Source organism: Aedes albopictus, chromosome 2, assembly GCF_035046485.1.
Source record: "Aedes albopictus strain Foshan chromosome 2, AalbF5, whole genome shotgun sequence".
NCBI classification, from domain to species: domain Eukaryota; kingdom Metazoa; phylum Arthropoda; class Insecta; order Diptera; family Culicidae; genus Aedes; species Aedes albopictus.
Window position 1 is genome coordinate 197,658,823 of NC_085137.1, and position 12,187 is coordinate 197,671,009.

Here is a 12,187-nt window from a genome sequence, read left to right on the forward strand (position 1 = left end):
TTTAGTGAATTTTTGGAATATGCTTTGACAATCCCTTAAAGTTCTCTGAAAATTTTCTCCGGAAGTTTTCCGTTGATGCTTTTATTTCAGAAATTCTTTTGGCATTTTTTCGGGAATTCTAACGATAATTCTTTAGGGCCGCGCTTCCCAAACTCTGTTTTCGCGGCGCACCAGTCTCTTGTGAGCTCGCTAAAACGAATAGAAAAAGCAAGCCTGCGATACGTTGGGGCACCGTGAAAGTCGAGTTTGGGAAGCGCTGCTTAAGGATATTCTCTCAGCAATTGCTTTGGGACTTTGTAATTATTTTGGCAGAAACTGTTCCTCTTGTTTAATTGTTTTTGGAATTCCCACGGCATTTTTTTTGGGAAATTCGGAAATTTTTATGGAAATCCTATTTTAAATTATTCTGAAATTTAATCTAAAAATAATTTTAAGAATTTGGCTAGTGTTTTGGAAATTTAATCACAGTCTACATAAACAATTAAATCACATATTACATAGGAAATTTCGTCTGTTTATCAATTAGTTGGAAAATTCTTTCATTAATTTGTTCAGCAAATTTCAAGGTAAGTTATTTGATAATTTATTGGATTAGTTCTTTTGGAGTTTACAGAAATCTTCCGTCGACAATTCCGTTTGCAATTTGATTTGATTTTTTGGGAAATTTTTATGGCAGCTCATTTGGTAATTCCTTTGAAATCTTCTTGTTTTGACCAATCATTGGCGTTCGGTAAATTCTTTGGAATTTCAACAATTTCTCAGGATATTGTTTTAGCAGTTCTTTTGGAGTTTTCCAGCACTTTTCTGAATCATTTTGTACTTTCGGATTTTCTTTGGTAATGCTATTCGAAGTGTCATCGCTAATTCTGTTGGAATTTATTCAGATAATTTTTCTTGTATTTTCAAATTTCTTAGAGAAATTTTTCCGAAATTTTTGGGAGTTTCTTCAAAATTTTTCATGGAAGTTCCATAGACATTTTTTTTTAAATTTACTCAATCTGATAATGTTTGCAAAACATAAAAACGAAAAATTCTTTTATTCCGATTTAATTGAAACTTCTTCTTTGATCAAAAGAATTGGAATTTGAATTGGGCAATTCTTTAAGAATTTCCTCCAACAAGTTCTTTCAGAAATTTATGTGTCACTTCCTTCAGAAACTTCTTTTGCAATTTCTGTTGGGACATACTTCGGAAATTTGGTAGGGAAATCTTCCGGAAATTGTTGTGGAAATGAAAACCTATGGAAATATCGTGATGAAATCATTCGACAATATATCTCATTCCATTCATTCTGTATTTAAAGTATGTGTTCGGATTCCTTTGGATTTTTCAGCATTTCCTTTCGGAAATTTTTATATGAATTCTTTTGACATTGCCGTAGGGCGTAGGGAATCCTATGGTAATCTATTTTTAAATTTTCTTGCAGGATTTTTTGGAAAATCCTCCCACAGTTCTTCTATGAATGCTTTTGAAAATTACATTGGCTATTTCTTCAGGATATTTTGAGCAATTAGTATAAGATTTTTGGGTTGACCGCGTCGTTGTTTGCCGTGTATAGCCAGAGCAGTAAAGAGTATTTCGAAGTGATGATCTTAGTCATTGGCAGGATGCCGCTTTTGTCACCGTCGATAAGGTGCATATAATCGTTGGATACTCGGATGGATATTTATTGGTGAGCTTTTCCTCCTTCTTGATGTAACGCTGCCGCTGGGTCAAAGCCGGCTTCTCAGCATTCTACATGTGTATATCGTGCGACAGGCATGAGTATACTCTATGCGCAAGGAAGTGTAGGAAATTTCCATTACTTAAAGTTTCTGAACTAATGGTCCTTCTGTGAGATTGTTCTATATTATAAAAATAAATAATATAAAGTTATAAATAAAATTTGACAACATAGAACAACAAGATAGAAGAAAGAAAATAGAAGGATAGAAGTATAGAAGGAAAGAAATATAAAAGGATCGGAGAATAGTAAGATAGAAAGACAGAAGGATAGAAGGATACCCAAGCAACACACATGTTATATAAAAGTTACGACAGCGCGAGTTTTGGTTGTATAGAAGTTCATTTGACGTTATTCTAACACATAGCTAGAATTACGTCAATTTTACTTCTATTCAACCAAAACATGCACTGTCGTAACTCTTATATAACATGTGTGTTGTTTGGGTAGAAGGATAGAAGGATAAAAGTAGGAATAGAAGGAGTGAAGGATAGAAGGATTGAAGGAGAGAAGGATAGAAGAATAGAAGGATAGAAGGGTAGACGGATAGAAGTATAGAAGGATAGAAATATTGAAAGATAGAAGAACAGAATGATAGAAGGGTTGAAGGATTGAAGGATAAAAGGATATAAGGATAGAATAGAAGGATAGAAGTATAGAAGGATAGAAGTATAGAAAGATAGAAGAACGGAATGATAGAAGGGTTGAAGGATTAAAGAATAGAAGGATATAAGGATAGAAGAATAGAAGGATAGAGGAATAGAAGGATAGAAGGATAGAAGGATAGAAGGATAGAAGGATAGAAGGATAGAAGGATAGAAGGATAGAAGGAGTGAAGGATAGAAGAATAGAAGGATAGAGGGGGAGAGGCTAGAAGGATAGAAGTAAATAAATATAGAAGGATCGGAAAATAGAAGGATAGAAGGGCACCAGAATAGAAGGATAGAAGTATAGAATGATAGAATGAGAGAAGGGTAGAAGGATAGAAGGTAGAATGATAGAAGGAAAGAAATATAGAAGGACCGAATAATAGAATGATAGAAGGATAGAAGGATAGAAAGATAGAAGGACAGAAAGATAAAAGGATAGAAGATAGAAGATAGAAGAAAAAAGGAAAGATATTTTTTTTTTTTATTTTTTTATCTGTGTTAACGAGATTTTTAGCCCTAGGCTAGTTCATCTCGGGACCCACACTTTACTTCCCTTCCGAAGGAAGAACTCACATTTTGCGAGTTTGTCGGGAGTGGGATTCGATCCCAGGTCCTCGGCGTGATAGTCAAGTGTTCCAACCATCACACCAGGTCCGCTCCACAAGGAAAGATAGAAAATAGAAGGTAGAAGAAGAATATGGAAGGTAGTAGTTTGAGGATAGAAGAAGAAAATACAAATAAGATTTCTGGCATGAGATTAAAGCTAGAATTCCAAGTTATCGTTCTGGATTAGATGGTATTAGATGAGAGACTGTGCGTCTGAATTGTCATCATCTCTAAAAAATTTAAAACTTCAAGATTCCGTTCAGCAGCATCCATCCGTCACTGGATGCTTCCTTTCCGCATAAAATAAGTGAAGGTCACCCGCGCACAAATCATCTTCCGAAACGCTGCCAACCACCGTAGGTATCGTAAAGTCCCATTTGTCCGCAAAGTGCTACTTACTATTTTATGGAACATTTGAATGCCACTTAGTGGGGTGTGATGTTGCGCTTCGCTAATTCAACACCCGCAGCTCGACACAACAGCCAGCAAAACCCATTCGTTATCGTAACTTCTGAAGAAGCACTTAGCAGTCGACCGACCGCGGATCATCAGTTCGAAGGTCCGAGATGCTGCTGCTGGCGATGATGACGACGACGGTGGCAACCCGGTTGAATGCCATCTAGTTAAAAGCAATCATCAACCGAAAATTATCGGACTACCAGAGCCGTAAAAACCACCCCTAAGTCCGCCAACACCGTACCGTGTAGACCGACACGTATTAGTCAGCCAAGCCAGCCACCAAGTCACCTTGGGGGCTATCTCGGAAAGGTGCGCGAATACAAGCTTAATTGCCTAGTGAGTTGGTGCTTCTTTAACAGTTCGGACGACGGTCGAGACGAAAAGATGATTAGGAAATCTGGTTTGTGGTTTTTATGAAAACTTTGCGCACATTTCATCACTGACTGGTTGGGAGGAAGCTTGGTCGCGCTTATCGGAGACGATAGGGCGACGACGAGTTTTACTGTCAACGTCTCCAGCTGAGCTAATAAATTGACCCTGATTACACCTTTGCTCAGGGTCCTCGACCTTTTTCGAGTCCCCTATTCAGCTCAATGGGCGCAGTGTTGGAATTCCAGTTTGGACACGGAGATGTATCTCGGTCAGTTCGTCACTTCCAGAAACTTCCAGAGGTTATTAGAGCCATTACAAAACCAATTTGAAACACTTTTGGTTTTATCATGGCTTTAAGGTGGTCTCAAAATGGTTGCATGCGATTTCTAGGCTTCTTGGAAGATGTAGTTGCAGGCCAGGTTCCAGTGTGAACGTAAGCTTACAAATCAGAAAAATACGAGCGTGGAAAATGTGTATTTCTTCAAGCCTAATTGAAGCTCGGTCACGGTTCTCCCGTGAACCAAGTACTTCTAGGCTCCACGGTGACCAAATTATACGGCAATCAAAACAGTTCATTATCATAAAAGTTTGAAATCCGTGAGACCGTTAAGCAGCCGGTAGTCGTAATCCTCGCTGTACTGGAGATTACCTACTGCTCAAAAAGCAACCAGCCCGAACAAACCAGTTCGCAGTGCTTGATCTGGATTTTACGACATTCAACCTGCGATCATTTCGCTGCCGCACCACAAGTACCCCCTCGCCTCGAACGAGCGTTGTTAATTGTGTGCACATACGCGATCGAGTCGCAAATTAGGAACTCCATAAAATCGATTTCGAATTGGACCTCTTTAGGTTCATCAACCGAACCGTGTGGATCGGGTGTTTGTGTGCCAGATTTTCTGGCGCCCGGGTGTTCGTATTCATGCGAGGGTGGTGTGTGGCCAAGCGAGCGATCCTAGAGAGGTGCAATAACTGTAATAAACTTTGACTTTTTCGGCATGTGGGAGTTGTTGGCGGCTGTTCAAGAAGCGAAACGATTTCAACAAATGACCTGCTAAATCACCCACTACGCTTTGAGCGGGTTCGGTTTCGAATTGGAGAGGGGGAGTCACGGATGTTTAGGTGTGGGCGTAGGTATATGTGAGGTTTTGTTTTGTCGCAATAGAGAAAGCAACTGGTGGCACGAAACAGAAATAAAATCAATGATGACGATTGTTTTTTTTACTTTCAAGCAGCCTGTAGCTGAACAAACGTAAAACAACAAAAATATGGGTCACAATTCTACTTCTTTTTTACTTGGAGTTGGGTTCAAGCTAGGACCAGTGCAAGCTTTAAACCTACTAGATTTATGAGCATGTTCGCAGTACCCATCCGTAACCTTTCGGTCAAATGAAATTGAATGATTTCGCTTATAAGTAGTTGTTTGTTGGTGTTTAACTGGTGCGTGTGTTCCATTTTATTATCCATCGCAATCAACAATCAGCAATACAAAAATATGTTATGGTTATGGAGGTTTACTTGGGCCTGGGGTCACCAAGTCATCAGTCTCCCTCCTTTGTTCCACACACAGTTTGATAACCTACCAATTACCATCTATTTTCGGTTATATATTAAATATGGAACGAACTCACCATAGTCATGATTAATCTGAATTACAGAAACAGAAGACAAACCCCAAGTAACAATGGTAGCTGAACAGTGAGAATCATAGCTGAACAATGGTTGGTTAAGAGTGTCAATATCTGAATAAGCTGGAGGCTGAATATCAAGTTGAATAGTAGTTTGCTGAGTGTATAACGAGTCTCTTGTACAGCCTATCATCGTTTGCTGAATATGATACTCAATAGAAGATTATCCATCTACTCTACATTTCTGTACCCAGCTTATCTTCAATATTGAAGGTTTAGCATTAATTAAAGTAAATAAACCAACAAGAGAAGCATAGAAATTGCCAATTGAACATAATATTAGGCAACAAGCATTAAAAGATCTCTTGCGGATTATAAAACACCCGATATGACGATAGAGATGTGGGGTAGAGATGGTCGGGTTTCAGATTTTACAGACCCGGACCCGACCCGTATACGAAAAATTTTTAATTTCAAACCCCGTACCCGACCCGAACCCGAGAAAAAAAATTTCGTCAAACCCGGACCCGACCCGAACCCGAAAAATTTTCGGCGGCCAAACCCGAACCCGACCCGAACCCGAGAAAAATAATTCTCAAGAAACCCGACCAAAACCCGAGTTCAAAAATAATTATTAAATGTAACGTGCATGACAAATAAAGCATTTTTTGATTACCAAATTATCTACACTGGCACCCAAACCCGACTTGAACCCGACGTTATTCAAACCCGACCCGACCCGTACCCGAAAGTTTTGGTATTTTTGAAACCCGGACCCGACCCGAACCCGATTTTTTTTTAATTTTCAAACCCGAACCCGACCCGTACCCGTCGGGTTCGGGTTCAGGTCGGGTTTCGGGTTTCCATCCGACCATCTCTGATGTGGGGTTTTCATCTCGAAACTGCCAGCGTTCCATCTATTTTTAGATAAAAGAACATGTATCTATCCAGCCTTAGTAGTGTTTTAAGGATATTTACCTGTATTTTTTATTCATTTTGCGTGACTTTACCAGAGATTCACGATTATCCAAATCGAGAAGCACTGAACTGTAAACAAAACAATGATGACAGCTAATGTATGCGTTCATATCCAGTACTTACATCAACCTTATCACAGCCTATGTTCAAAGCTGTTCAACCTTTAATCAGACATGGCAGTATATAACTTGTTCTCCCACGAATCACTGAGCACGTATCATTCCGGGTGGAGCAGATGCTAAGTGACTATGAATCAATGCACCCAAGTTCGTTTTTCAATAATAATAAATATTTATATATTTCTCTTTCAGCCACTGTGAACTGTATCCTACATCTACGCCTACAAGAGCCTAATGGTAATTCTGGCTAGAACTCTGTGGTACAAGTTTCATTTTTTTTGTTAGTGTTGCATAAGTGATGTTTAATTTATGAATTAAAGATGATTAAGCTACTCCAATGCTTCATCTGATCCTTATCTGTTCTATAAATAGAATAATAAATTATTCCCATTCTGACTAGAAGCGTTTCTTCAACCTTAATTCAGCCACCCGGAGAGCTTAAATCAACTTATGGCTGAATAAAATCAGCAAAATTGGATGTTTAAGAGCTTAACAAACGATTACAGTTCTTTTGCACAGCTTTTTGTTGAAATGATGGCTGATTTGCGCAAGCTACAGAAGCGCTTAATCAACATCAAATTGTTACCTGGGACTCTTTGGTGTGCATCGGGATGATGTCCACATCGTACTAGCATGAATTTGTCCAGAATGTATTGCAGTTTGTTATTTCATATTCATAAATTTTACGAAAAAAATGATTTTTGGTATTTTTGAGCTTTTTTTTGTCACAATGACTACATTTCAACTTCTCGAATATTATTACTTTATGAAACATTGTTGTTGAAGAATTATTATTATTATTAGATTTCTTAAGCAGATTTTCAGCCAGTGGCTGGTTCATCTCCGACGCTGTTGAAGGATATTACGACTTCTTTTTTTATTATACTGATCCGATGATCCGATGACAATTTTTATAGTTTTTGATCAGTGCTAGAACAAGGCTTGTGATTTTCTTCAGGAATTTCTCCAGCAATTCATACTAGTAGTCCACCTGGATTTCCTTTCGTTTTTTTGTGTTCCCTAGAATTATCTCTGAGATTCCCATACATATATTTTATTGGATTCCCACACAAGTGTAGCATTTGATGTTACTAGAAGTTCCATCGGAGCTGGAATGGAATTTCCGCTGGACCCTCATCTGTGATAATTTTTTTCTGGAATTCCTCTCCGTTTCCTCTAAAAGTTCCTTCTGGGATCCCTCAAGGAGATTCTATGTGGATTGTTCTTGGAGATTCGTCTGGAATTCGTCCGGTAATTTCTTTTGGTATTCCCTCTGATATTACCCCTATGATTTTTTCAGGAACTCCTTCTGGATTGTTTATAGATATTTTCTCTAGAATTTCTTCTAAAGTTTTTTTCCAAAAATTCCTAATTATGGAGGAATTTTCGAAGATAGTTTTCTAATTTTTATTTTCTGGAGTAATTCCTGGAGTATTTCGTGGAATAATTCTAGGAGGAAATTCTGGATGAATTCCAGGAGATATTGCTGGAGCAATTCCTGAAGGAGTTTTTGGAGTATTTCCTGGAGGAATTCCAGGAATATTTTTTGTAGGAGTTCCTGGAATATTTTCCGAAACAATTCCTAGAGGAAATCCTGTAGTGATTTCATGAGGAATACGTAGAGTAGTTTTAGGGGTCTCCAGTTAGTCTAGTGGTTAAGACTACGGATCGCCAATCCGGAGACGGCGGGTTTAATTCCCGTTCCGGTCGGGAAAATTTTCTCGACTCCCTGGGCATAATGTTTCATTGTACTTGCCTCACAATATACAAATTCATGCCACGGCAGGCAAATAAAGCCCTCCAATTAAAAACTCTGGAAATGTTCATAGAACACCAAGTTGGAGAGAGGCAGGTCAAGTTCCAGAGGGAACGTAGAGCCGTACAGAAGAAGAAAAAGAAGAAGATGAAAAAGGAGAAGAAGAAGAAGAAGGAGAAGAAAAAGAAGGAGAAGAAAAAGAAGGAGAAGAAAAAGAAGAAGAAGCATACGTAGGGTAATGTCTGGAGGAATTCCTGAAGGAATTACTGGAGCACTCGCTGGACGAAAATCAGTTCTGGAATATATTCTGGATTATATCCAGGAGGAATTCCTGAACTAATTCTTAGAGAAATTCTAAGCAGAAATTTTGGAGGAATAACTGGAAACTGAAGAAATTTTTGAAATAATTCCTGGAGGAATTTTTGGAGAAATTTTGAAAAAAAATCTTGATGCGATTCATAGAGGAATTCTTAACAGAAGTCTTGGAGTATTTCCTGGAGGAATACTTGGAGGAATTCTGGGAAGAAGTCTCGGAGCAGTTCCTGGAAAATTACCTGAAGAAATTATCGGAGGAATCCCTGGGGATGTCCCAGGATTATTTTCTTGAGGAAATTCCAGAGGTTTCCTGAAGAATCGTGAAGGTATTCATTAAGGAATTTCTGGAAGGTTTTTTGGATGAGTTCTTGAAGGAATTTCATGAAAAAATCTTGGAGTTATTCCTGGCGAAATTGCTGAAGGGATTCTTGGCAGAAGCCTTAGAGGGACCCCTGGAGAAGGTCTTGGGAAAGGTAGTGTGGGATTTTTTGGAGGAATTCCTGAAGGGATTCTTTAAAAAATTCTAGTCAGATGTCTGGGAAAAAATCCTTGAGGAATTCGTCGAGGACTTCATGGTGGAATTCCAAGAAGAGTTTATTAAGGAATTCCTGAAAGAGTTCCTGAAGTAATTCCTGAAGGAATTCCTGGAAAAAAAATCGTGAGGAATTTTTGGCGTAACTCTTTAACAATAAAAGGAACTCTCGAAGGAATTCTTAGAGTAATCCCGAGAGTTTTTTCTTCAGGAATTACTAAAGGTTTCCTGAAGGACCCTGGGGGTATTCATGGAAGAGTTTCTGGAAGACGTCTTAAAAATGTCCTTAAAAACCCCTGGAGGAATTCCTGAAAGAATTCTTCGAGGAATGCCTGAAGAAGTTCTTGGAGGATTACCTGAAGTAATTTCTGTTGGAATTCCTTGAACAATTTCTTTACGAATTCTTGGAAGAATTTCTGGAGAAATGCCTGAAAGTAATCTCGGATGAATCTCTGGAGTTTTTTTTGGAAAAACTTCTGGACGAGCTCCTACAGGCTTCTGGAAAAGTTTTTTGAACAATTTCTTGAGAAATCCTTGAGAGCTTCTTGGAAAAAATCGTAGAGGAATTCTTAGAGGAATTCCTGGAGAAACGGAGAAATTTTTGGAGAAATACCAAGAGGGATTCTTTGAGAAATTCTTGGCAGAATTTTAAGAGTAATTTCTGGAGATATTCTTGAAGAAATTTCTGGTGGAAGTCTTGAAGGAATACTTGGAGAATTTTCTGGAGGGATTCTTGTAGCAATTTCTAGAAGAATTCTTGGAGGAACTCCTGGATTTATTGAAAAATTCCTGGATGAATTCTCCCAGGAATTATTGACAGGTATTCTTAGAGGAATACTTTGAAAGATTCTTTGAAGAATACTTGGAAAAGTCTTGGAGAAATTCCTGAAGGTTTTTTTGGAGGAGCTACACCGATAAAGTAAAGAGATTCAAGAGTAGAGCTTGTGGAGCTTGAAGGTCTTAATTCCAGAATAGTTTGGATGACCTAGATCACCAAGTGAATGTTGCTAAGTTTTCAGAATTGCACTCTGAGGCTCTATAAGTATCGTAGATTTTATTCCGCGAGTATTCGCAGCAATAAAATATCCTTAGATTAACAGATATTTCGATCCATACTTCAAAATACATTGGGTCTCTGCCAGTGCAGACCCAAATTGCAAAACATAGAGATACTCGTAATATTATGAGGAGCAACAGACACAATCGTGAAATAATTATGCCAATGAAGTGAATAGAAACAAGAGTAGAGCTTGTAGACCTTGAAGATCCTAATTCCAGAATAGTTTGGAAAGCCTGAAATATCCCATGAATGTAAAAAAGCATTATAGTTGTGCACTGAGGCTTCATCAGCAGTAATATGCACGAATATTTTTTACAATTTTAGCATGATACGGGATGTAGATATCGTAACCCAAACTTCAAAGTGTTTTGGAGGCCATTTGTATTTCACGGAATGTCCAATTACAACAATATTGAGTTGCTCGTAACATTCCGAGGTCTAATGGATATCAACGTGACTAAATTTCTTGAACAGAATGAACATAAATGATGTAGATGTTGTAGATCTTAAGAACATGAATTCCAGAATAGTTTGGATGACCTAGATCACCCAACTCATGTACCATAAATTTTCTAGGAGTGCTTTGAGGCTTTCTGAGTACCGTGGACTATGTACTGTGATGTTTCATAGTGTATCAAGTTTGGTTTAGAATGTTCGATTTATGACACAAACTTCGGTGTACTTTGGAGGCCTTGGAATAGCTCTGAGATCGAAACTTCAACAGACTATGATAGTAATACATCTCATGTCAAGAATCAGTTAAAACTATTGATGATTAGCAAAACAATGAAATTTAAGCAAAAACATGTAGAATCCAATTTTCACCAAAAGTGGATCGTCCCGGGTGTTTACGAATTAATAGGGTATCATGCGGGGTTTCAGACGGCTTTCAAGTGAAGAAGGAAGACTTTCAGAGTTGTTCAGAGGCCTTACCAGGGATCTACAGAGGCGTTTCAAGTGGTGGAGGATCTCAAGTGCTTTATTGGGGGTTTCAGAAGACATTTCAGAATGTTTCATAGGAAATTAAATTGGTTTGGGGGCATTACAGAAACGTTTTCGAGGGTTTCGGAGGATATCATGTGCGTTTCAGAGCGTCCAAGAGACTTTCAGAGGGTTTTTGGATACATTTCAGTAATTTCCAGGGAGTTTCCAGAGCTTTCCCGGGACGAAACAGGGGTGTTTTCGGGGGTTTCTGAGGGTGCGTTACATCGGACTTGAGGGGGTTAAGAAGGTTTTCGGTGACATTTTTGGAAATTTCAGAGGATTTCAATGGGTTTCAGAGGCGTTACAGGATCGTTTTTGGAGGTTTCGGGGGGTATCATGGGCGTTACATGGGGTTCGAGGGAGTTCCAGAGGATTTTTGGAGGTGTTTTAGGAGGTTACATATAGTTTTCAGCGGGTTTCAGAGGTGTTACAGGAGCAATGAGGTGGGTTTCAAAGGGTCTCAGGCAAGGCCGTGTGCAGAGGGGAGGGGGTCAACCCGAAACCGCCCTTCTGCACACGGGCCTGGTCTCAGGTGCGTTGCATGAAGTCCGAGCGGTTTCAGGGGGTTTTCGGTTGTATTCGAAGGATTTTTCCTAGTTTCGGAGGCGTTACAGAGATGTTTTCGGGTTTCAGACCATTTTCGAGATCTCCGGAAGGTTTCAGGTGCATTACAGGGGATTTGAGGGGGACTCAGGGGGTTTTCGAAAGCATTTCATGAAGATTCAGAGGATTTTCAGCAGATTTCGCAAGCGCTACAGGAGCTTTCCAGCAGTTTCAGAGGTTCTCATGCACATTACAGGGAGTCCGAGACGGTTTATGGAGTTTTGGAGCCAATTCAGGAAGTTTCAGAAGGTTTTCGTCGGATTTCAGAGGTGTAACAGGGGTTTCCGGTGCGTTACAGGAGGTTTTGAGGTAGTTTAAGGGGGCCTACAGTGTTTGAAAATACATTTCGGATCACTGCTCTCAGACGAGTTTCAGGAGGATTTTAAGCGTTTCATGAATTTT

At 39.1% G+C, this 12,187-nt stretch overlaps 1 protein-coding gene across 1 annotated transcript in view; it reads left to right on the forward strand.

The window, feature by feature from the left end:
* Nucleotides 1-12,187, forward strand: part of LOC109429421 (protein drumstick) — an 83,683-nt gene that overhangs the window by 46,225 nt on the left and 25,271 nt on the right. The gene's annotated exons all lie outside the window — the stretch shown is intronic.